The 26,830-nt window shown below is 38.4% G+C and overlaps 1 protein-coding gene across 1 annotated transcript in view; it reads right to left on the bottom strand.

Moving 5' to 3' along the window:
- Gm14461 (predicted gene 14461) overlaps positions 1-6,169 on the bottom strand; it is a 64,684-nt gene extending 58,515 nt beyond the window's left edge. The window contains exon 1 of the mRNA NM_177843.4: positions 5,383-6,169. The gene's annotated coding sequence lies outside the window, so the exon portion shown is untranslated. The remainder of the gene's footprint in view (positions 1-5,382) is intronic.
- Between the last annotated feature and the right edge of the window lie 20,661 nt (positions 6,170-26,830).

The raw sequence follows: 26,830 nt of genomic DNA, 5'->3' as shown, positions 1-26,830 counted from the left end.
GGCTGCGAAATGCACACCTCTGTGGAGGCTGCTCTCTGCTAGCAATGGGCTTTCTGAGTGATCCTGGTTCATTATGCATCACCCTAACCGCCACACTGTTAGTGTGAGGAAGGAGTGAGGGCTCAGCCCGGCACTGTCCTTCATGATTATTTTATTCTTGTTGACAGAAACTGGTTGAATTGGCAGAGGAGACTGTAACTAAATCATTTCCACCAAGAAACTTTAATAATTTTATGAACTGCCCAGTTTTTTAGAAAACAAAAGGATTCAAGCAATAAAATTGCCTTATTGCTTTTTCTCATACAAAATCATTTAGTTAAGATATGATTTATTATGGGTGTGATGTTGCCCAAGGATGTTAAAGTCAAGATTAATTCAGACACACACAGCCAGTGTGAAAGCTATCATAAGGCTGACATCATCACATACTGTGATCTCTGAATCATTAAAATAATTGCTGTGTGAACAATTACTTAACTTTTTATTGACATCACCCCATTGATAAACCATGAAGTTTGAATTGCAATGTGTTTGCTAGTTGAAATAACTAATTTGGTCACAAAAAAATAATAGTGAGACCAGTAATTAATTTAAAAATTCCACTGGCACACATAAATTCAATGAACTCCTTTTACATGAGCACTTCTAGGTAATTCTGCTTTGAGGATGAAGCCTTAGGCTCTGAGGCCTGACTAACACGCACACAAATCCTAACTCTGCCACTTATAGCAGTGTAACCTATGTTAGCCTCAATTATCTTTCAAATTGCATATGAGTACGGATCACTACATTTGGATAGAATCTTCAACATTTCTAATGAGGGATAGTAATCCAGACAGAGGACTTGATTTGGAGAGATGTAAGGTACAGGAATTCAGGACAGCTGGGGTCTACAGAGCCCAGTAGCAGAATGAAGAGTACCCCACCGAGGAGAAATCCCACAGATCTATAGGGGATCCACCTTCTGTCCTCAGCTAAGCCATGGTCAGTGCCAGGATGTGAAAAATTCTCTTATGCTCGAATAGGAGTTGGCTGGCTATATTCAAAGAAGCAATAATTATATTAAATGAAAACACCAATTAAAAGTTACAAAGTCTCAGAATGGTTACAACAACAATAAAAGCAAGGTCCAAGCCTATGCTGCCTTCTAGAAACCTATTTTAAATATAAGAACTAGAATGAAAATAAAAAGACATAAATCATTTGCCACATTAATACTAGCTAAAGAAACCCACAATGACTGCGTTAATGTTAAGAAAAAGTAGATGTCAACACAAAGAATGTTGCAAAACACATATATTAACTTGTAGTGGTAAAAGTTTTAATTTGTCCTTTTATGAACACAAGGCGTGACATTAATCATGTTTGTCAGCCACTTTAATTTATATGCATTCCTCTTAAACACATGATAAAAGTACCAAGAGAGACTGTCAGAGGACGTCAAAGCAAATCTCAAAATTAAATATTAACTTTGTATCTATGGATCAAAAGATTAAATCATGAAGAAAATTCAAGAGCACTTTTAAGTGAATGGTTTTCATAGCATCACACAAAGGAGCGAGGAAATACCTGAAGCAAAAGTGTGGGCCACTGGAGTTATGTGTTAACACTCGAAAACCATCAACACAATCCACTGTGTCAGCTGAGTATCTCAGTAGATGCATGAGTGCTATTTTCAAGTTCAGGTCTGTTCGTGACAAAACCTTTCAAAATATGTTTTAAAGAGGGAAATTTCCTGAATTGACAAAATGAGTCTATAGAAAAAAAAATACAGGGAACATCATACTGAGGTGTGGGATAATAAAATTTTGTCTGTTAATATAACTTCTGTTAAAGGTCGTGAGGTTGGTCCTATTCGGTGCACTGGGAGAGTGACAGAAAATATGTGATGCTGACCGGAAGAGGCAGAGCGTCTATAGTAGAACTATAAAGGAGCCACAGAGAGAGCACAGGAAGTGATACCTGAGTCTAGGCAATTAAAATCAACTTACAACAAGACTGGAATGGAAATTAAAACAGTACTATTGAGAGCAATGCCGAAGGTGTGTGTCAGTGATCAATTGAAAGATATATTTTAAAACTGCAATAAAACTTTGGTTGATTTACTATTTAATAAACTGTAAATAAGTGAAGAGATATGCTATATTCAAAGAGCTAAAGACATGTCATTAAGATGCTGATTGACTCCAAATTGATTTGTAGATTCAAGTTAACTGAAGGTGACATCCCAGGAAGATTTCACAAGAAGAATTGGGATGCCCGTTCTAAATTATAGATGGACATAAAATTGATCTAAAACAACTGAAATGAGCTGAAAGGAACAGATTTGGAAAATCCATACTATCTGAATTTAACTTTTACTCTGTAGATACAATAATCTCTAATGTGATAAAACATTGTATTTGGACATGAGGCTAAATGTATATACTCACATGGGATAAAGAACAAATGCAAAATCAAACTGTACATATGTACTCCATTGATTTTTTTTCAGAAGTGTCAATCAAATTCAATAAAAAGGGAGTCTTTCCAAATACTGATGCTAAAAAATCCTGTTATCTGTATTCGATCAATTACTAAATAATCCTTGTCTCTTGTTTCCCATCTGCACAATTAGGATAGGTCCTAAATGCATGGTTAAACCTGAAGATTCTTGCAAAAGTGATCCCAAGGGCAGTCTTGATTTCTGCTACATCAGTCCTCTGCTGCTCTCTGTGCATTGTCTGAACCTCCCTCGTGATGTCAGCATGGCTCACAGCAGAGCCAAATACAACGAGGAAAGCCAAAATCTAGCCTTGGAGGAGTGGACCCTCCATCTCCATCACTGCTTTTGTGAAATCATGCCAAGGATTCTCTAACATTTGTCTTACAGCTCATTGTCTAGATTTGAGTCGCGTTTCCATTCTATTTACAGAGACTCGAGGGAATGAGTATCTGTCTTTTTCAGATTTTCTTGGAGGAGGGCTGACTTGCCATGTAAGACATGAACAGCAAAGAGAGCTGCTGAGTGGTAGCAGGGCCTGAACTGTGATTATTCCACAACTAGGTCAACGCTGAGTCTCCTCTTTTCTGCAAAGCCATTTCTTTTTTTTTTTTTTTTTTTTTTTTTTGCCTGTATTGTGATATCTGCATTTGGCAGAACTAAAAAGAAAAGAAAAGAGGACATGAAATGTTCCTCTTAAGCCCAGGACAAAATAAGAATCTATCTCTGCCCAGTCTTTCCCTGTGTGTTGAGCTATTTTTGTCACCCCTCTAGTTTGCTTGGTGGGTGGTACCAGCTTACCCGTTGACTGCAGTTTCTACATCTTTATCACTCCTAATGTCTTCCTACAAAGATATTATCACTAATAGAAGGGCTTGGCTCAAATCCCAGCCTAAACACCAGAGAGTCATAGAATTTCCACAAGGTATTTCAACTCTGTTCATTTCTTCTCATGTGTAAAGTATAGAGATTGATTGATATGAAACCTTTAAAATAGCAAATGTTCAGTAAACATTGGCTGTCTGAGTTATCATTCCAAATTAAGGCAAACAAATCCTTTGAGATTTTGTGATAGAGAAAGAAGGGCTATAAAGTTACTAGTACAATTCTAACCAACTGTAGGGCCCATGAGTAAACTCGTCTAAGAAATAGCTTTTATTTATTCCTATGGTTCTGGACCCACATAGAAGAAGAGGTAACCAATGCAATGTCCATAAGTTGTCCTCTGGCTTTCTTATGCATGCTATAACACACACACACACACACACACACACACACACACACACACGTGCACATACATACAAACAGATGCAGTTGAAAACAAATACCATGACTTTGTTTTCCTCTGCTTCCAAGAGAGTCTGGAATACCAAGGAGTGAGATTCTCACCAGCAGCTGACAGTGTTCTTAGCTGAAGAGTTATTTTATGTCATTTTTATGGTGCTCTATGAAAATTAAAAACTGACTACATTAATAGCAAGTCTTAGCCTTTTTGTATTTCGATTCTCTCATGAGGGTTTTATTTTAATCCCATGAGAGATAATGATTGCAAGAAAGATTCCACACGCACAGGAAGTGTGAGCAGCAAAGGAAAATGATGTGCATCCCAACAGGAAGCAGATGTCCCGAGCCCTGGAAACACTGCCTCTGACATAAAGTGTTAAATCCAGGCATTTCTTAAATTACATAACGTTGGAGGTAGAGCATTCCTGAGGGACTGCTGCAGTAATGCCACACTGTAGAGGGATGGGAGAAAACTGAGACAATGAAGGATTCAGAAACTTACCCAAAGTCAGATCCCCAAACAAGACCAAGGGCCTTTTGACTCGGTCCAAGTTTCCTTCCACTACGGCAGCTTTCCTCCCAGGTTGATTTACTTTCCTTGAATGATAGTCCCTCAACCTGGAGACAAATTTACTTTTCCAAGGCTCAAACAGACTTTCATTCACCAACGTTTCCATTAATCATTTAAATTGCTGATTGAAACGTAAGCCAAATGTTACTGTCTAAATTCTTTTCCATTTACCTAACAAGTCTTCCTTCCTCATGAAACTTAGAACCCCCAATTACTTACATGATTTATAATAGGCCTTCTCAAAAATTTATTAGTGTATAACTAAGACACCAATATGTAACCAAAGACACCTTTGGGATTCGTATCAACAGTGATCTCTTTCAGGAGAACCAGAAAGTTTCTTTTCCAAGGAGTATGTGCTCAACTGCTCTGCCTTTCACTGTGAGGCCAGAGTGAAGTCTCAGAGCCTCTTACTCCTTCAACCTTGTGTCTTAGTTGGTGCTCTATCATTATGAAGAGACACCATGACCAAGGCAACTCTTATAAAAAGAAATATTTAATTGGGGCTAGCTTTCAGTTTGAGAGGTTTAGTCCAATATCACCATGGTGGGAACATGGCAACATCCAGGCAGACATTGTGCTGGAGAAGGAGCTGAGAATTCTAAATCTTGATCAAAGGTAGTAAGGAGGAGACTGGATTAAAACCCCTGTCTTCCTGCCTCAAGATCCCCATCACAGGTGTGTCCTCCATTTCTGGATTGTAGTGCATTCCATATATAGGCAAGTTGACAGTTGACACTAGCTACCAAACCTTGATTGCATTTTATGTGGCAATGCTGACTGTACTTCTTCATCTAGAAAACCTCTTCTCCAAACTGAACCCCTTAAGGGGGTCAAACTTTTAGTAAGTGAAGATTTCTCAAAAGTGGGCATAATATCCATTCTCAGAATGCAGATCTGGTAGATCAAATTAAGTAATGATAAACATAAGAAAACCAACTTCAGGCACCATGTTCTGCACATAAAAATCATGCTGTGATATATTTTTTTCTGAGGCAGAATAAAAAATCAGGGGGATTAATGAGGAATAGAGATGAGTCCTTACCCAGAGTCTAGTTGAGGTCTTTCTCTCTCCAGCTTGGAAACAAGAACTCTAGCACAGTCGGGCATGGTGGCGTAAGCCTTTAATCCCAGAACTCAGGAGGCAGAGGCAGGCGGATTTCTGAGTTTGAGGCCAGCTTGGTCCACAGAGTGAGTTCCAGGACAGCCAGGGCTACACAGAGAAACCCTGTCTCAAAAAACCAAAACCAAAAAACAAACAAACAAAAAACTCTAGCACAATTTATATTTATTTAAGACATTTCTGCCTACCCAGATGTCACTCTGCCATCTTCTAGTAGTCTCACTAGAATCATCCTTGTGTTTAGAAAAGGCTAAGTCCTGACCATGTTGGGCAATTCCAGTTTTACCTTATCAAACTCTGTTTTTGTCTTGTTGGGTTATAATCCCATTCATGGTAGTTCCAGAGTCTATAAACTCAATTGTGGAAAAGAAGAAATAAAATAGGAGGAAATAGATCCTTAAAAACAGTAAAAAGCTTCAAAAGCTCTCAATGAGATATGCCACACACTTTACCAGCCATACCAGACCTTTGAGGTGTGTTTCAATTTCACTCGTTCATGATCTGCCTTTTAAAATTGACGTTACAAAAACATGTCTTTTAGTAAACACCACCTCTCGTTTATACTGGCTCATCCTGAAATTCGTCTCTCCATCAAAACCAAGGACATAATTTTATCTGAGTCAAGGTTTCTCAAAGATGAAAGATACTTCCCAGGCTGCTGCCAGAGACCATGTGGGCCTGTGCTTTTGTCTTTGCACAAGATGATGATTTGAGGATCCAAATTAAGGTCCAGTAGCTCTGTGTTTCCATGGCAATGGTTGAAAAAAAGATGGCTTCTATTCTAGTTTCATATCTGTGGTGTCACAAAACACCCTGACCAATCTGTTGGTTGCCTTTTTGTCTTATTGACAGTGTCCTTTGCCTTATAGAAGCTTTGCAATTTTATAAGGTCCCATTTGCCAATTCTTGATCTTTACCAATCCTAAATCCAATAGAGGGCTAATATCCGATATATGCAAAGAACTCAAGAAGTTAGACTCCAAAGAACCAAATAATCCTGTTTAAAAATGGGGTACAGAGCTAAATAAAGAATTCTCAACTGAGGAATACTGAATGAGTGAGAAGCACCTTTAAAAATGTCCAATATCTTTAGTCATCAGGGAAATGCACATCAGAACAACCCTGAGATTCCACTTCCCACCAGTCAGAATGACTCAGGTGACAGCAGATATGGGTAAGGATGTGGAGAAAGAGGAACACTGCTCCATTGCTGGTGGGATTGCAACCTGGTACAACCACTCTGGAAATCAGTATGGCGGCGGTTCCTCGGAAAATTGGCCATAGTACTACCGGAGGATCTAGCAATACCACACCTTGGTTAAGATGCTCCAACATGTGAAAAGAACACATGCTCCACTATGTTCATAGCAGCCTTATTTATAATAGCCAGACACTGGAAAGAACCCAGATGTCCCTCAACAGAGGAATGGATACAGAATGGAGTACTACACAGCTATTAAAAACAATGAATATTTGAAATTTTTAGGCAAATGGATGGATCTGGAAGATATCATCCTGAGTGAGGTAACCCAATCACAAAAGAACACACATGATATGCACTCACTGATAAGTGGATATTAGTCCAGAGGCTCAGAATACCCAAGATACAGTTCGCAAAACATATAAAACTCAAGAAGAAGGAAGACCAAAGTGTGGATACTTCAGTCCTTCTTAGAAGCGGGATAAAATACCCATGGAAGGAGTTATAGAGACAAAGTGTGAAGCAGAGACTGAAGGGATGACCATCCAGAGACTGCCTCATCTGGGGATCCATCCCATAAACAACCACCAAAGCCAGACACTATTGTGGATGCCAACAAGAGCTTGCTGACTGAAGCCTGATATAGCTGTCTCCTGAGAGGCTCTGCCAATCCCTGGTAAATAAGGGAAGTAGATGCTCACAGGCATTCATTGGAGGCGCACAGGGTCCCCAGTGAAGCAGCTAGAGAAACCCAATGAGCTGAAGGGGGTTATAGCCCCATAGGAGGAACAACAATAAGAATGAACCAATACCCCCAGAGTTCTCTGGGACTAAACCACAAACCAAAGAAAACTCATGGCTCTAGCTGCATATGTAGCAGAGGATGGCCTAATCGGTCATCAATGGGAGGAGAGGCTCTTGGTCCTGTGAAGATTCAATGCCCCAGCGTAGGGGAACGCCAGGGCCAGGAATCGGGAGTGGGTGGGTTGGTGAGCAGGAGTGGGGGGAAGGGATAGGCAGGTTTTGGAGGGGAAACTAGGAAAGGGAATAACATTTGAAATGTAAATTAAAAAAACATCTAATCAAATAAAATAAAACACCCTGACCAAAAGTAGCATGGAAGGAAAGGGGCAGATTTGGCTTTTTATTCCAGATTAGAGAAAATGGTAGTAGGTAAGTCACAGAGACAAGAACTTGAGACAGTTGGTTATATCACATCCACAGCCACGGACAGAAAGGAAGGACACACCCAATGTTACCTGCCTCCTTGCTTAGCACTCAGCTGGTTTTCTTTAATATAGGTCAGGAACCCTAAAGGGCAACCCACACGGGGCTTCGGCTCGGTTTAAACAAACAAAAAAAATTTCATCAATGATCAAGAAAACCCCTTATAGATATGTATGCATGCTAACCTGATCTAGACAATTTTCAATTAAAACTCTCTTCCCATGTGATTCTAGATTAGGGCATTTAATACTAACGTGCTCAACCTCAAATGCTTGTTGTGCTGTCCTGGACATTTCCCTAGCTAAGCAGCCTTCCAAGTCGGGGATTAAGTTCCTTGTCTAGACCCATGTTCAGGATGATCTTAAAGGCTTCTCTCACATTTTCTTAGTAATCAAGAAAATAGAAAACCCACTCTATTGTCACATGAAGCCCTGCCAGCCTCAGTTCATGCTTGGTCATTACATTCCAATGGGCAAACCCATGTACCCTTCAGAGAAGGCAATATTCTTGTCTCTCAGGCTGCGGGCACTACACTAAACTGTTATTTGTCTTATCTTTCCACTGTTGAGTGTCTTATATTCACACACACACACACACACACACACACACACACACACACACACACTGGGACAAGAGGTGTCCCACAAACACAAAGAGTAGGAGACAAGCAAAATCCACTGAAACATTTCTGCACAAGCAAGGGACATTCTGGCAAGCTGAATGTCCCTGCTAAAAAGCAGGAAGCTGTAAGTCTGACTGTCTTTTATACTATCTGCACAGCATATTTCAATATCCTTGGCTTTTGCACCCATTTGAAGCATACAGCCACTAATATTGTATCCTAAGCCTTCTATGCTGTGTTCCCTTTGCTCCTGTGGGTGACCAGCTGTTTTCTACCTCAGACAACAAAATGAATCAAAGAGATGAATGAAAATGCTAACTGCGATTAACTAAAAGAGAGTGACAGGTACTAAACACTCCCCTAGATGTGCCTCATCATCATCTAAAAGAGGACAGATGATCATCTTTAGCTTAATGTAAGCCAAAGAATAAAAAATGGTTGCACATGGATTTTTTTTAATAATGTGCTTATTCCTGAATTACAAAATAAGTTTTAAAATACACTTACATGAGATTTACAGATCACAAAAAAAGACCTAGCCTGGGATTTAAATTCTTTGCCTCCTTAGGATTTAGTGAAATGATAAAAGAGGAATAAACATTTACAAATCAACAACAGCAAAGAAAGAAAAGACAGTTTTAATGAATTTCTAAAGAGGCATATGTTGACTACTAGGACAGAGCAGAAGTTACTGCCTAAGGGCTCATCACTAAAAAAGGTAGCTGACTCGATCCAGGTCAGTGGAGAGTCAGAACCTGTATTTCAAGAAAGCAAAGGCCCAACCAGAGGATATAGATTTATCTTGTTTGGAAGTAGTCTGAGCTTGACCCCATACACAAACTCTCCTGTTATGTAGGTGTGGTAGCAATGTATACCCTGAAGTAACCAAGTCTCTGGCTTTTGTCTTACCTTTTTGGGGATATGACCAGCAACCTTTGATCTAAAGTCTTTTTTTTTTTTAATCTCCAAAGAGCTTTATCATTATTTGAAGAAGTCTATCATCCTACAGGTATTGCCCACCATGTTGTTATTTAATATCATAAAAAGCCATGCATGAAAACTGTTATTATCCACAGTGTGGCTTCACTCCTAGTTCGAAGTTCAATAAAGGGAGGTACCTGGTATTCCACCTGGTGTGACAGGAGAATCCCACAGTCTCCAAGCACACCAGGGTAGAGATTTGTTTCTAGTCCTCAGAGGAGGAGGCGGTGCCTGAGCTCTTAGAGTCCTTCCGGATTTCACCACTTTTCTAACTTGGTAGCATGAGATCCTTAGCCTGAGCAGCAAACATGGAAGGCTATTATGCTTTATTAAGAAATCCTCCAAGGTTCTCTTAGATGCTGTATTCATCTTCATAATCAAGTTAACTCTTCAGCAAACTGTAGGGATGCTGCCAAGTACATTCTAATAAAACCCTTCACTTCATCAACTAGCCAAAGAACATGCTGCTGTTTGTAGGAAGGATTCTGACCAACATATGTCTCCATCTGCTCCATTTTATTCTTGCAGAATTATTATTTATACAATCTCTTACATTATTCATATCTTTTATCAATATGGTCAGAATTTTATTTCTTTGAACTTTGCACCATCTGAAGATTCTATATTTTAATCACATTTTTTCAGCAAGCTAACATATATCAAATTCCCTTTTTGATACTGTTATTATTTAAAATTCAAAACTTGACAGTGCTCCAAACTTCATGTATATGTCTAATGCTATTCCAAACAAAACAATATCAGCATATTTTGTCAATGTTGAAAATCTGTGTCTTAAATGTATATGGGAAGCAAAAGCTTCCAATGTCAATGAGAAGAAAGAACAAAGTTGGAAAACTGATACCATCTGATTTTCATACTTGCCACAGGCTATAGGAACCAAGAGAGTGTACTACTAGCAAAAGAAATAGAGCTCAGAAAGAGACACAAATAAATAGAGTGCTGGACTTTGACAATGCAATACAGTCAACTAATTGAAGAAATGTTTCTCTTTCTAATAAATGACCCTTGTAATTGGACACACACATACATATATACAAGAAAATTAATTTAGTTACATTAATAACAATTTACTCAAAATGCATCATAAATCTAAATCAAAGCTCAGTGCACTAGAACTTCTAGAAGAAAGCATAGAAGAAAATCTAGGATGTAGTTTGATAATACAGTAATACAGTTTTTAAACCAGCAGCAAAAGCATCCACAAAAGAAAAAAAAAGGACAGAATTAGTTAGAATTAAAAATTTCTCTTTATAGTAAGAAGTATAGACTGGGAGAAGTCATAGAAATGGTACATATTTAATATTATGCCTCATATAACTCTAATCTAAAATAATCTCTAAATTTGAAAATAGAAAGGATTTTCCTGGGCCTCATGGATTAAGTGTTCTATGTATTTCTTCCATGATGCACCATGCGGCCACAGGCAGAGAGAAACAGGGACAATAATCATGGATGGAATGCTTTGAAACAGGACTCTGAATGAACCTTCTCCCTCTCTAAGTTGATTATCTTAGATACCTGTTACAATAACAACAAGCTGATGAGCACTCTGCTTCATTTGAGAAAACTATTTCTCCATGTGTACAGATTAAGACCTCTGACACCACCATATACATCGACAGACTTGTCCTGGACAATTAATGAGTTAAGTAGCTGAGGGTTGGAATTGTCACTCCTGGGGTTTACAGATAAGCAAAATGAGGACAGAATTATTCCTGTGAAAAGCAGGGCAACAAATGGACCAGATGAAGCTATAAGACCTTATAGTATCAGATAGTAATGAAGTGCAAGGACAAAACACAATGATGTGTCACATGACAGGGACCCAAGCAAAACACTCCTGATGGTTAAAGCTGACACAACACAAAGACCAAAGAAACATGTGCTACAGCCTGCCTCAGTTACTATTCTGTTGCTGTGATAAAACACTCTGTAAAAGCAATTTTAGGAAGGGTGGGTCTTTTGGGGGGGAGGGGACTCATCCATCACAGCAGGAAGGGACAGGACCAGGGGCTGAAAAGTAGCTTGACACATCATATCCACAATCAAAAAGCAGAGAGGGAGGAATATTTATGCTCAGCTCATTTCCCTTCTTCCTACCCCATCCCCAGTTTTTTATACAATCTAGGACAACCTAGACTGGGGACACCCACAATGCGGGAGGGGGGGTGTCTTCCCTCCTCAATTAACCTAATCAAGATAATTCTCCAGAGGCGTGCTCTGACAGTCATTTCCCAGGTGGTTCTCGATCTCATCAAGTTGTGATTAACTATCATGAAACCCAAACCAAAGTATGACACGAATATACTTGAATCTATTCCGATGCCGACAAATGGATGAGTGATTAGCAAACTTCCTTGCAGAACAATCCCAGGTAATTAATAAGTACACCACTCTCAAACGGTTGGAACATAACTTCCCAGTCCTTAATATGGACTCTATGTGATGCCTTCCTGTCAGCTAGTATGGAGAGTGGATAAAAAGAGTACCTGTCCAATAAAGAAGGCTCAGAAGCCTTTCTTAGCCAAGGGATCAACACCAGCAGTGATGTCACATTCAGGGCATTCTTTGCGCTGGGGTGTGATAGAGATTGGGAAACATCCTAGTGGTCTTCCTCACAAAGCCTGTAGTTCAGCTCTTATGAGGAAGGATAATAAGCAATGCATTTAAGAATAGTACACAAAACACCTGAGCACTACCCCCTCAAAGCTGATAAGACTTTAAAGAAGCCCAAGAAAAAAGAACAATTAAATAAAACATGAGAAACAGAGTAGGTCCCGGAAGAGAAGAAGAATATTAATGGAAATTGAATAAAGCATGGACTATAAATAAAATGTATTAATGTTGGCTCATTAGTTATAATGAATACGCTATCCTTATGTGAGTGCTAATAAGAAAAATTGAGCAAGAATATGGGAACTCACCATATTATCTTCATAAATGTTTTACTTAATCTAAAATGTACTTTAAAGCGAAGTTTATTTAAAGTCAAAGAAAAAAATAAGAGACATCTGTTCATTACCAGGTTTGTATAGAACAACATAAAAGGACACATTGAAGATTTTAAAAAAATGTTTATCACCAAAAATAAACACAAATAACTACCTTTATCTTCTGCCAAAAGACCTTCCCCTTATTTTTTAAGATGCCTAGATTTTTCTAAGACAATCAGAAAGGAATATATAAGTCACAGAGAACTTCTCAAGTCTCCATGTGTTAGCCCATGGCTGACTGCAGAAGATAGGGTCATCACAGCCCAAAGGAACTTCAGAGCAGAAATGAAGAATTGACTCTGTGGCCTGCTTCTCTGCAGGAACCTGCCAGGGGCTGCGTCTTAGGAACTTTGCAAATCATCCCTACAAAACTGGTTCACCCAAGAAACTGTTCCTGGGCTACTGTGGAGATGCTGGAGAGCTGAAGACAGCACCTCTGCTCAGCTCCAGGGCTCCTGAAGCAGCTGCTGCTGGGAACTCAGGTTCCCACGAGGCCCCGTGTAAGGACAATGACAGGACCCCACAGGCCCTTGCCTGCTTTAGAATCTTCTACGTGTAATAAATGATTATATGGCGATGATAGGATGATGAAGTTACTACCAGCAAGGCTTTTACATATCCTGCACAGCTCCTGATCTCCAGACCTGTGGCCAACAACTCATCACACAGATGAACCAAAAGGTATACCCTTCCAATCTCTATTTTGTGTTTGCTTTGCTAAAATGTCATCAGATTCTACAACAAGACATCTTAAACTTTTTCCACTAGTGATATCTTTCATGAGAGAGAGAAAAAATTGAGTGTGGCATTAAGTTACATAAAATAGATATACCATTCAAGCAGTCACTCATGATCAACTATGACGAATTTTATTTTAAAACAAGTATTCAGCATTCATTAAATTTACTATATATTAAAGGTGAGCTGTTTTTCATATTAACGAGATGGGCACGCTTATTTTACATAAATAATTAAATATTTGATACTGCAGGACACAGCATCTAGACCTTTATTTTAAAATCATCAATGCTGAGAAAGGAGGATGTCCATTCAGCGATTTATTGGAAATTCTCTTCTAATCTCAAGCCAAATTAATTTAATGATTTTTGTTTCATAAAATTCAACTTGGGCTACACAGCTTTTATACCAATACTCGGGCAGCAGGGGCAAGGGAATCTCTATGAGTGTGAAGTAAGGCTCCTCTCCACAGTGAGTTCCAGACCACACCGAGCTCTGTAGTTAGATCCAACTCATAGTGCACCCAACTCAGGCTTCATCCTTATGAGAAAGGACCTCTTAATATATACACGTGGACTCATTAGCTCTCAGAACATCTAAAAACTTTCCAAAGCTCCTAACTGTTTTTCTTGTATTTTTTTTTTCGTGTACTAACTTAAAACATTTTCCTCTTGGAACAGAAAATTAGTGTAATACTGTTTAGTCATTTTTGTAGACTAAACTCCTAATTAAGCTTTCCCTTCCTGCCATGGCTTCTTAATCACACACATGCTTTGATTAACTATTCACAAGAATAAATTATGGAATTTCTATTTTAACAAATTATGACCCTGATCTTTATTGGACCGAAATGTAAAAGAGATATAAAACTGAGTTCTGGCTACACGCGTGTGGTATCTTGTGACATCCAGTTGTTGGAAGGAAATTGTACAAAAATATGCCAACAAAAGTTTGTAGAGACATGTCAGTGGGACTTGGGACTTGTTGCGATGATGAGTTAAGGACCCAGTCAGGATGTCAGAGGTTGCTCAGTTAATCAAAATGCCTCTCAGGAGCAGAGAGCATCCATGAAAACACACATTTCAAATAAAATAAAACTTGCATTACGGGGATTTTTTGTATTTTCTTATAATTTTATTTCATTCATTTCTGTATGTTTGTATGTGCATGTGAGCATATATAAGGGCCATGGCCTTTATTACCTCAAAGTGTCTTTAAAACCTCCCTGACCATAGCCTGTAGAGAGGTATTCTACACCCAGCACTGGGGTTTTTTTTTTAACAACCCACGGTTTCTGGAAAGAGCCTTACTCATGGAGGGTATCTCTGGTCACACTCTTGTTAGGGAGTTAGCGAGATATGTTTTGGAATAAACAGATAGAATGGTGGTTTCTATGTGGCTTTTTCATAGACGTTAATTTTGGCTACCCCTTTGTCCTTGTCCTTTCTTATCCTACCAGCTTCCATTTAGACTTTTCCACCCTAGTACATACACACACACACACACACACACACACACACTACTTGTTGTTGGCTATCTCTCCTCCCTGAGGGCTTCCACTGTCTTGACCCTCTCTATTTTCCAGCTTTTAGTAACAATCAGAGTCGAACACACTACTATAAAAATGGCATTGGTCTTCTGAAGCCCATGTGACCTCCCTCAGCATATTTTCCAATTCTCTCCATTTTCTGCAAATTTCATAAGTTCACTTTTCTGTACAGCTGAATTAAATTCGGTTATCTGTATTTATGTATTTTAATTATCCATTCATCCACTGAAGGACACCTACTCTGTTTCAATGTTTTTTGGTATTGTGAATAAAGCAAAATTAGCATGGATGTGTCAGATCTCTGATGTAAGGTACAGGCCTCCAGGTACCTGCTGGAGAGTATTATAGCTGAGTCACATGTCACTTCTGTGTGTAGCATTCCGAGGAACCTCTGCACTGATGTCTATAGTGGAAACACCAACTTATACTTCCATTAACACTGAATAAATGCCCCCATTTTACAACACCCCAGAGAACAGCATTATCGTTTGTTTTCTTTATAATGACACTCTAACTTGGGTAAGATAAATCTCAAAGTGGTATTAATTTGAATTTCCCTGATGGCTAATGATTTTGGACACTTTCCAAAAGTATTTATTAGCCATTTCTGTTTCTTCAGTTGGATTTCTGTTCAGTTACACAGATTATGTCTTAATCTGTTTATTTTCTTGATGTTTAGAATGTGTGTGTGTGTGTGTGTGTGTGTGTGTGTGTGTGTGTGTGTGTGTACTTTGTGTCTTCTAGACACTAAAGCTCAATCATATGTTTAGCTGGCGAACTTTTTCCTCCTTTCTGTCATCTACTGCTTTAAGTCTTTAATAATTCCCTGGGTAATACAGATGCTTTTTAATTTATCTATGCTTACATCTTGGATTTCATTCCCCTGTTTGTTCTCTAGAAGATTCACAGTTTAAAGTCTAATGCTGATGTCTGTGGTCCATTTGGAATTGATTTTCTGTGCGGGATAAGCAGTAAGAATCAATTTTCATTCTTCTACATGTAAGTATCCCATTTTCTCAGCACCATTTCGAGGGAGACAATCTTTTCTTCATTGTAAAATTTTGGCTTCTTTGTAAAAGAAATAATAAAATAGATGGCTGTAGTCACATGGTCTTGAATTTGGATCTGGGTCCTCTATTCTCTTCCATTGATGTGTGTGTGTGTGTGTGTGTGTGTGTGTGTGTGTGTGTGTGTGTACCATGCTGTTTCTATTATTATGAGTCTGTAGTACAATTTGATATAAAAATGTTGTGACATCTCCATCATGTTCATTGCTCAGGATTGCTTTAGCTATCCAGAAACTATTATAATTCTATATACACTTTAAGTTTATTTTTCTATTTCTCTATTTGAGTTGGCATGTTGATTGGAATTGAGCTGAATTTGTAGATTTCTTTTGGTAGAGCTACCATTTCCACACTATATTTTTTCAACTTTATTTTGTGTGTGTGTGTGTGTGTTAGTGTGTCAGGTTATCTGTGTGTGTGTTACTGTGTATCTGCTGTGTGTATGTTTGTGTATGTGTTTCTGCATGTCTGCATGTGTTTGTGTCTGTGTATCTGTACATCTGTCTGTGTGTATATTTGTTCATGTGTTTCTACACGTCTGCATGTCTGTGTGTCTGTACATCTCTCTGTGTGTATGTGTTTCTATGTTTCTCTGGGTCTTTATATGTGTATCTGTATGTGTCTGTGTGTCTGTGTGCCTGTGTATGTATATCTGTGTGTGTGCCTGTGTTTTTGTGTGTCTATGTGTCTGTCTGTGTGTTCATCTGTGTATGTGTCTCTATGTGTGTCTGTATCTCTATATGTCTCTGTGTCTGTGTGTATGTGCATGTGTGTATGTCTTTACTTCTACGAATCTATGTTTGTGTCTCAGTGTGTTTCTGCATGTCTGTGTGTCTCTGTGTGTGTGTGTGTGTGTGTGTGTGTTTCTGTGTGTCTATGTGTCTGTATGTGTATGCATCTGTGTATGTGTGTGTGTGTGTGTGTGTGTGTGTCTGTGTGTGTCTGTGTGTGTGTGTCTGTGTGTGTGTGTCTGTGTCTGTGTGTCTGTGCCTATGCTGATATCAGAGTAACTCCTTCTGGGAGTCAGTTAGTTCTCTCATTCCAGCATGTGGATCCTGGGGAATTGAACTCAGGTCATCATGAGCTTTGTCAAGAATGCCTTTGCTAACTGCACTATCTCACTGACCTCATTTCCACAATATTAATTGTAACACTCCATGAGCATGGGAGCTCTCGATATCTTATCTTATTCAATTACTTTAGTATTCAAAATTTTTCATTGTAAAGGTCTTATTATTTTTTCTCAAATAACAGATTCTGCAGTATAAACTGTTACAGAAAAAACATTCTACACAGTGACTGAAAATAACAATAAAGAAATCTGAGTGTGATATAAAAATTGAAATAACTTTCACTTCCCCGTTCATAAAGTTCCCATGATGCATTGCTTAAAATAACTATTCATCTTTCAGAAAGAGAGCCAAAAAAACCCCACCATATCTTGAATTTAAGAGAATCCTAAATTCAACCGGTTTACACTTGAATAGCTATCACAGTAAGAAAGAAATGCTCCATGTAGGATTTATTAGAACATACCAACTTATTCATGAAACACTATACCCCTGAAAAATACAGTTCAATTTATCTTCACTTCCATATTTCATCCTTAAGAAAAATTCTTCATAGAAACAAATAAATGAATAAAAATATAAATATAATTCAGTTTAGATTTTCAACTAAAGTTTGAAATTTGCACTAAACATTTTGAACCCAAATCAACAAATGACATAAAAAGTGCTTTTTAAAAATGTATTTATTTTTTATTAGATATTTTCTTTATATACATTTCTAATGCTATCCCGAAAGTTCCCTATACCCTCCCTCTGCCCTGCTCCCCTACCCACCCACTTCTGCTTCTTGGCCCTGGCATTCCCCTGTACTGGGGCATATAAAGTTTCCAATACCAAGGGGCCTCTCTTCCCAGTGATGGTTGACTAGGCCATCTTCTGCTACATATGCAGCTAGAGATATGAGCTCTGGGGGTACTGATAAGTGGATATTAGCCCAGAAACATAGAACATCCAAGACGCAATTTGCAAAACACAAGAAAATCAAGAAGAGGGAAGACCATTCGGTGGATACTTCATTCCTCCTTAGAATAGGGAACAAAATACCCATGAAAGGAGTTACAGAGACAAAGTTTGGAGCTAAGACAAAAGGATGGACTATCCAGAGACTACCCCACCCGGGGATCTATCCCATAATCAGCCACCAAACCCAGACAGTATTGCATATGCCAGAAAGATTTTGCTGAAGGGACCCTGTTATAGCTCTCTCCTATGAGGCTATGCCAGTGACTGGCAAATACAGAAGTGGATGCTCACAGTCATCTATAAGATGGAGCACAGGGCTCCCAATGGAGAAGCTAGAGAAAGCACCCAAGGAGCTGAAGGGGTCTTCAACCTATAGGTGAAACAACAATATGAACTAACCAGTACCCCTAGAGCTCATATCTCTAACTGCATATGTAGAAAAAGTGCTTTTTTGAAATGAAAAGTAAAAAGTCAAAAAAGAACAGACATACGGGCTAGAAATAGTTTTTAGGCATTAGGAACACAGGCTCTCACAAAGAACATGGGTTCAATTCTCTGCACCGATTTGGCAGCTCACAACCATCTTTAACCTTGATCCTGGAGTATCCAATTTCTTCTCCTGGTATCTGGAGTCATGACACACACATGTGGTGCACAGACCAATGTGTAGACAAAGCATGTATCCTCACAAAATAAATATTTTCTTTGAAAGGTACATTGTAAGTTAGAAGTAGCCTATATCCTATATTTCCCTTGATCCTAATTTTTTATTTTTGTTTTTTTTTTCATTGTATGAATTTTTATTTATTTATTTTTCTTTTTTCTTTTTTAATTTAATTTTTTTCTTACAGTCCAGATTTTATCCCCCTCTTGGTCCACCTCTGGCTGTTCCACATCCCATACATCCTCTCCCAGTCTCCACTAGGATATTCCCATCCTCCCACCCCTCACCCCCCACCCACACCCCCAGACCTCCCTACTCTCTGGGGCCTCAAGTCTCTTGAGAATTAGGTGCATCTTCTCTGACTGAGTCTACACCCAGCAGTTCTCTGCTGTATTTGTGTTGGGGGCCTCACATCAGCTTGTGTATGCTCCTTGGTTGGTGGCCCAGTGTCTGAGTGATCTCAAGGGTCCAGGTTAGTTGAGACTGCTGTTCCTCCACCAGGGTCGCCCTCCTCCTCAGCTTCTTTCAGCTTTTCCCTAATTCAACCACAGGGGTCAGCAGCTTCTGCCTATTGGTTGGGTATAAATATATGTATCTGACTCTTTGAGCTGCTTGTTGGGACTTTCAGAGGGCAATCATGATAGGTCCCTTTTTGTGAGCACACATAGCCTCAGTAATAATGTCAGGGCTTAGGGCCTCCCCTTGAGCTGATCTCACTTTGGGCCTGTCGCTGGACCTCCTTTTCCTCAGACTCTTCTCCATTTTTGTCCCTGAAGTTCTTTCAGACAGCAACAGTTCTGGGTCAGAGATGTGACTGGGGGATGGCAACCCCATCCCTCACTTGATGTACTGTCTTTCTGCTGGAGGTAGGCTCTACAAGTTCCCTGTCCCCACTGTAGGGCATTTCATCTAAGGTCCCTCCCTTTGAGTCCTGAGAGTCTCTCACCTTCCAGGTCTCTGTACATTCCAGAGGGTCCCCCTACCTCCTACTTCTTGAGGTTGCCTGTTTCCATTCTTTCTTCTGGCCCGCAGGACTTCAGTCCTGGTCTCCCACCCAATACCTGATCATGTTCCCCCCTTCCCCTCTCTGTCCCCTTTCCCACTCAGGTCCCTCCCTCCCTTCTACTGTGATTTCTTTCATCTCCCTCCCAAGTGGGATTGAAGTGTCCTCACTTGTGAGGTTGATCCTAATTTTTAAAGCCCTAGTTCATGTTAACTTTCTATGATTTGAAAACATTTAAGGTAGGCATGTTTGCATGTGCCTACATCCCCAGCCTTTGAAAGGCTAAGGCGGGAGAATAAGGAGTTAAACACCATCCTGAGATCCATAGTGATCTCCAGGCCAGCCTGTGCTACATGAGACCCTGCTTCAAGTTAAATGGTTAACATCTGGAAGTGATACTTTTCTACCTTTGCTTCTAAACAAAGGTGAATCTATATCGACCGTGTGTGTCCTTTATGTATCAGACATTGAAGTAACAACAAGTATAGATGACCTGTTTACTATCCCACATTTGCCATCAGGTTCTCTGAGACTAATTGTAGTATCCAGGTTAAAAACCATATTGTATTTTTTTATATTTTAATTCTCAATTAAATAAAAAATGTACAAAATATCAGAAGTTTCCAAATAATTATTTTTGTTACCTGTAGGGTAAAGAAATTAGCTTCTGATAAATGCCCATTATTTATGTAGCAAGATGGCTGAAGAGCTCAGGTTCCTTGTTTTAGACTTCACAACATCTCTCTGAAAAGGGGATCAACAACCATTTTTATACAGAAGAAAAACCAAATAATAGGAATATTGTATAAGGAAGCTGGAGATTGCTCAGTGGTTAGGAGCACTCTCTGCTATTTCTGAGGACCTGAGTTAAATTCCCAGCACTTAGGCAGTGTCTCATAATGCTACAATATCAGGGTATACAACACCCTCTCTGGCCTTCATGGGCACCATATGCATGTGGTACACACAACTACATGTGGGTATAATACCCATATACATAAAATAAAAGTGAAAGAAAGCTAAAAATTAAAATGAATATTGCATGAGATGTTGTGCAACTACTATAGAATAGAATTGTCAACCCAGGCAAGCACTGTTGTTCTCCAAAGGCAGATTTGCTGCCACAGCCCTTCCTGCATATGTGTTGCTATGAGATTTACCATTACATCAGATGAGACAGAGATAGCAGTCTTTCCTACTCAGGAAATCTCAGGAAATAGGGGGCTTGAGTACAGATCTGCTCTTCGGAATGTTTCTGAAGAGCTCTTCCTACACACCAGACTGTTATATCATTTATTCTATGTTCTCAGATACACAATGATGCTACATTCACCTGAGAAAGCAATCCACATCAACACAGTCAGAATTTCCTTTTCAAAATATTTTAGAAGCTACCTGTTTTTCAAGTGTTTTATTTGGTATAAACTGCTAAGATGGGTCACCAACATACAGTTCAAAGATTATCCAAAACATACAATCTCCCAAATGTTCCCCCAAGTTAATTCTATATCCACAAGTTCAGTGTGAGCATCATTTTGATGAAATGCTTTGATAACTACTAAACAAATACCATGGGAAGTTCTACTTAAGCTGATTATAAAAGACAAAATTTTATGAGGAAATAAATCCTTAAAGTCTGCCCCACTTCTATTCCCATCATCCTCTGGTGGCCTTTGTCTAAAGAAGAGGGGAGGGCCAAGAGAATCTGTAGATTATTAGGGAATTGAGTTCTCATTTGCCTTTCCTCCAGAGAAGAATTATTCACCTGATGACAAAAATAAATGACCTGAACTCATCTTGGGGGATCCTTTTGAATACAATAAGGAGGAATAGAACCAGCTAACCCCAAAGGTCTTCTCAATTGTTCTCAAAGGCTTACCACTTAACTGGCATTATGGTATAATGAAATGTGACGAGGCTAAGTGTACCACCAACACCCCTGAGTTATTGTAGCCTCCCCAGCACTGTCAGGACATGTCAGATCTGATTATGATATGTATTATTTTAGCTAGGACAGACAAGTTTCTGAAGATTATTAGTTACATTGCTGTACTGGCTGGTTTTGTGTGTCAACTTGATACAAACTGGACTTAGCACAGAGAAAGGAACCTCCCTTGAGGAAATGCCTCCATGAGATCCAGCTGTGAGGCATTTTCTCAACTAGTGATCAAGGGTTGGAGGGCCCATTGTGCGTGGTGCCATTGCTGGGATGATAGTCTTGGGTCCCCAACTTGCTTCTTGGTCCTGATGTTTTGTACAAGAATAGAAACCCTGACTAAGACAGTTGCCAAGAGTGGAACAGATTTCAGAATATCTTTGGATGTTAATCTATGGGTGTTAATTCATGAAGAGCATTTATGAATCTTCTAAATGATGATTTCCACCTCTTCAATTTTCAGATACTGCGATACCCAGCTCCAAGCCTGTCCTGGAGAAGGTGTTTTATAAAGGAGCTGATACTCATTGCCATGGACCTGAAAAGCTTCTAACAAACAGATTTGAATAATTAACCTACTGAATAATAGAACTTAAAAAACAAAACCACCATCGATTAGTACAGGTCACCACCCTCATCAGAGAAATTCCTTTCTGCAGTTGATCCTGATTAATACATAGACTAACGACTGGTAGCCCTAAGTGGGAAATGTATAACACATCCTTCCCCCTTAAAGCTCAGAAACCACTGTGGAAGCAAGACAGATAGCCAAGGTAGTGGGTGTCTACAGCATTTGCAGCACAGAAGAACACATATTAATTCACAGCAGTCATGACTGCTTGCACAAAACCTGCGTAAGATGAAGCCAACGAAAATCTCACTGTAGATGGGGGAGGAGCTCATGAAGTCCCACCCCAAGCTGATGACTGATGGATTCTGGGGGAGGGAGAGTCAGTTTTACTCAACTGTTCTCTGAAAGACTATCATAATATACTGGCAGCACCATGTGGAGTCAGTGGGTTTTCTAAAAGAGCATGTGAAGTGAGGACAGGAAAGTGATGGTGGGATAGGGGATGGAACAGGAAGGGAGAGACTGGGAAAGCACTTAGAACACTTTAGATTCATCATGAAATTCTCAGTAAAGGATACAGGAAAGAGATGTGTTAAGGAGGACTTAGTGGCCGAATGTTGGGTGAGCTGGCCTGTGAGGGTTCTGTCAGCTCTTGATGCTTGATGAGGCAAGTATAACAGCACTTCTAATATTAGGAAGAGCACGGCCTGAAGAATACTCCATGCCAGATACAGCTTTTCTCTAGGACAAGGTGACTGGTTGTCTTGGCAGGACTCCTTCCAGCTACATTATGTTTGAAGGTCAAAGGTATATATTTAAGAGCCTAGGAACCCTAAGGACTCTAAGAGATGAAAATCTAAAGGGATCACCCATAGCATGGGATGTGAAATCCATTACCACCCACCTGCTCGGCCTCTACATCCCATCTCACACTGGTGAATGTGGCAGGTGGGATATACTCAGGATCCATGTGAAGGAGTCCAAAAGAAAGAAGTTTCCTCTCTTTGTGAGTTTTCTTGCAAGTAGAAATATTTGGATCTCAAAGAAAGAAATAACCTATGTTTCAAAGATTTATAAGATACATTATATGAGTCAGTTTAATTTGATAAATTATATGGATATTAAGCATCTTAGTTTTGTGAGATCCATCAAAAGAAAGAAGTTTCCTCTCTTTGTGAGTTTTCTTGCAAGTAGAAATATTTGAATCTTGAAGAAAGAAATAGCCTATGTTTGAAAGATGTGTAAGATACATTATATGGGTCAGTTTAATTTGATAAATTATATGGATATTACACATCTTAGTAGCAAAGGCAAAAGAGCAATTCTTAATAGAATTATTTCTTTAAACATAATAAGGAAAATAATTGAAGGCTTGTGCTGTCATTAGCTCTATTACTCCACATGTGATACTCAAAACAATAAAGTTAATTACTCATTAATTCTATGTGTCAGGCCCCTCCAGGTGATAATAATGGCTTAGTTAACTGTGTTGAATCTACACAGCCTAAGACCTCACAGAAAAAGAAATAAGTGATAACCACAATGTAAGCCAAAGCAGTCTGTAAGTCTTTTGGTTTTCGTCTGTCAGTTGGTATCTTTTCTACAAAAGAGGAGGCCCTTCAAAGAAATCACATTCTCCAGGCTGGAAAAATGGCTTAGCAGTTAAGAGCACTGTTTGCTCTTCCAGAGGTCCTGAGTTCAATTCTCAGCAACCACATGGTGGCTCACAACCATCTGCAATGGAATCCAATGTACTCTTCTGGTGTGTCTGAAGATAGGTACAGTGTACTCATATAAATAAAAATAAATAAATCTTTTTTTTAAAAAAAAGAAGAAATCACATTCTACAAATATGTGAATGAGTGGACAACAGATTACTACAGATAACTTTCTTTGTAGTGGTTAAAAGGAGTTAACTACTTTATTGGACCAGCTCAGAGGAGACAATGTCTAATAGCTATGGAGAATCTCCTGTAGTTTAGAACACTGGTTCATTTTGAAATTCAGTTTGGTTATGTTTGACTTACATTTTGATTTTTTTCTAATTGGCTGACTCTATTAGCACACACAAAATAAACAAACATAAAGTTTCCTAAACTCTTGGGGTAGTTTCTTCTAAAACTACAGTTAAGCCGAAGAAGAATCGGTCAGTACCCAAAGCTACTTGAGACAATACTGTGTAGTTGTGAATGCTTGATACACATCTCTGTCAAGTGGATATGGTTTGTAGTTACAAAATGCTAATCAGATTTCAAAACCTATAAGTAAAAATAAGAATGTAAAATAAACTCGTGAAAAACTTATTGTGCTGAATGCATCTTAAATTGTAATGTATAAATTGTGTTAAAATATTATTAGAGTAATTTTGTTTCCATTTACAGATTTTATATGTGAAAACTAGAAAACTATGAATTACATTGCACAGCCGACATGATTTCTCAAGGTAGTGGTAGTCTAAACCTTTCAATGGATACAATGGCTAGAAATTATAGTATAAAAAATTTTCCATTGAAAAAGAGGCTGTGGATTTGAAGGAGAGCAATGTGAGGTGCATAGGAGGACTTGAAGGGGAAACAGGGAAGGGAGAATTTATGTCATTATATTATAATCTCAAAAAAAATAGAAAAATATTCTATTCACTTCCAGAAAATTCTAATATTAGATAAATGGAGCCAGAATTACTGAATCCAATTCCTTGTATGTGTTTTCTTAGAGAATGGAAATTCGTTCCTTCTTTCATGCACCCATTATTTATCAATAACTTCCTCCATCCATTAATGAAACCAAATTGCTTAGAAATGGGAACTGGGCCAAGAGGAAAGAACACAGGCAGCCATACACTGCACATTAGATCTCCCTGGTAACAGGTAAGATGAAAAACAAGAATAATTGGTGTTTACAAGGGACCGAAATTTTCTTCTAGCACATTATTCAAGAATGAAATCACATTCATATTTAAAAGGACAAATTGGAGTAAAACTCTCACTTCCATACTTTTATAGTCTGAGAAAGTCTAGGAGCAAAATACAGCAAAGCAGATCAAAGCAAATCAATGGGTCCCAATGACTGACAGGCTAGACTGACTGTAACTTTCCTAATCAAAAGACTTCCTGCATAAATAAAGGACATTAGTTTATTGGAAATTTAGTGGGAAAGCATTCCTGGGAATGTACCCCCCAAAAATGTGATTGCATCTTTTTTCCTAGACTCTGTGAAGGAATCATTTAATCTAAAATGATGCAAATGGACCCTGGTGAAATAAAAATAAAGTAGGCAGATATATAAGTCAGCAAAAGATGCTGAAACAACATAATAAAATTAAATTCAGTTGCACTTGAGGCAATGATTTATGTACTCAACATCGAACAGACAGGAACATGACACAGAACAGCAGCTCTCAAATGCAAGTCCACAGGCCAATTGTGTGAGAGCCATTTCACTTTCCAAGTACAGATGGACTCTACCTACTCAGAGTTGGTTGTTGTGACAGAACCTGAAAATATGTGTTATACAAACTTCTCCAAGTGATCCTGTTGTGCATAGCTATATCGGAATGATTGCTAACATGAATCAGAGAAGCTATACTGAAGGGGAAGTGACAACTACAGAAATTCAAATCATAATAATCCTTTTCTATGGAAAATAAATAATTAGAGGGTAAAAATATTCTCATAATGCTGAAAATAAAAGACCTACCTCCATACAGAAAAACATATCTAGAGTTCTGCAGGAAATAAGGGTAGGCACAGTTTAAAGACATTGCTTCTGGGTAGACATGAGCAAATATCTACTCACTGATATATATATATTTCAACCTTTCATCTGGAATTTATTTCTAGAAGAGAATAAACTCTGGTTTAGATCATTTGATTGAAATGATATTTACCATAAGAGCTGTGTAATTAGTTGGTACTTGAAGTGTACGTAAAAGAGACCAAAATAGTGCAGAAAGATGGATCAACTAGAAACTTTATCTATGAATAGATAGAAATTTCAGTGTTTTAGAAAAACATAAACTAAATAGATGCCAAAATTATAGAAATAATTTAGTGGTTAGAAAAGCATTGACATTTAAAAAAATTGAAATTAAAATTAGCAATACTTGATTAATATCCATGATAAATCAATGAGTGAAATCATGTAGGTTAACAGGAAAAAGACTGTCCTAAAAGCAAAATGGAAAACAAACGCAAACTGAAATACATATTTTAAAAATTAAGTTTTATTAAATGTTTTAAGAATATTTACCCAAAAAAAATAGTTTCTAGGTACATCTATCTATAGAAAAAAATATAAGAAATGAATTCAAAAAACAAGAACTAGTGCTCTTTTTGCATAATGAAAAACTAGTTTTTCTATTTTATTTCAAAACTTGGCGATTGTATCAGACGTATTTTGACTAAAGGAATAACAAATATCACATGCAAAACTAGATGTCTTGAAATATATTAGTATTACAATTGTAGAGTTTAGAGTACCAGTTGCTATGGTCACATTCCACAATATATTTTAAGTAAAGAAAATGCATTTCCTAAATAATGATAGATAATAGATGATGGATGATTGATTGATAGATAGATAGATAGATAGATAGATAGATAGATAGATAGATAGATGATAGATACATAGATACATAGATAAGAAGATAGGAAAGACAGCAAGGAAGACAGGCAGATAAAATCATTTAGGTGACTATATGTGCATATATTATACATAAAAGGATAAAGAAAGTTGTTATGTATTTGGTGAAGTTAGACGATGCTG

Source organism: Mus musculus, chromosome 2 (assembly GCF_000001635.26).
Source record: "Mus musculus strain C57BL/6J chromosome 2, GRCm38.p6 C57BL/6J".
Classification (NCBI taxonomy): Eukaryota; Metazoa; Chordata; class Mammalia; order Rodentia; family Muridae; genus Mus; species Mus musculus.
The sequence above is the reverse complement of the archived record's forward strand: the minus strand, read 5'-3'. Positions and strand labels throughout refer to the sequence as shown.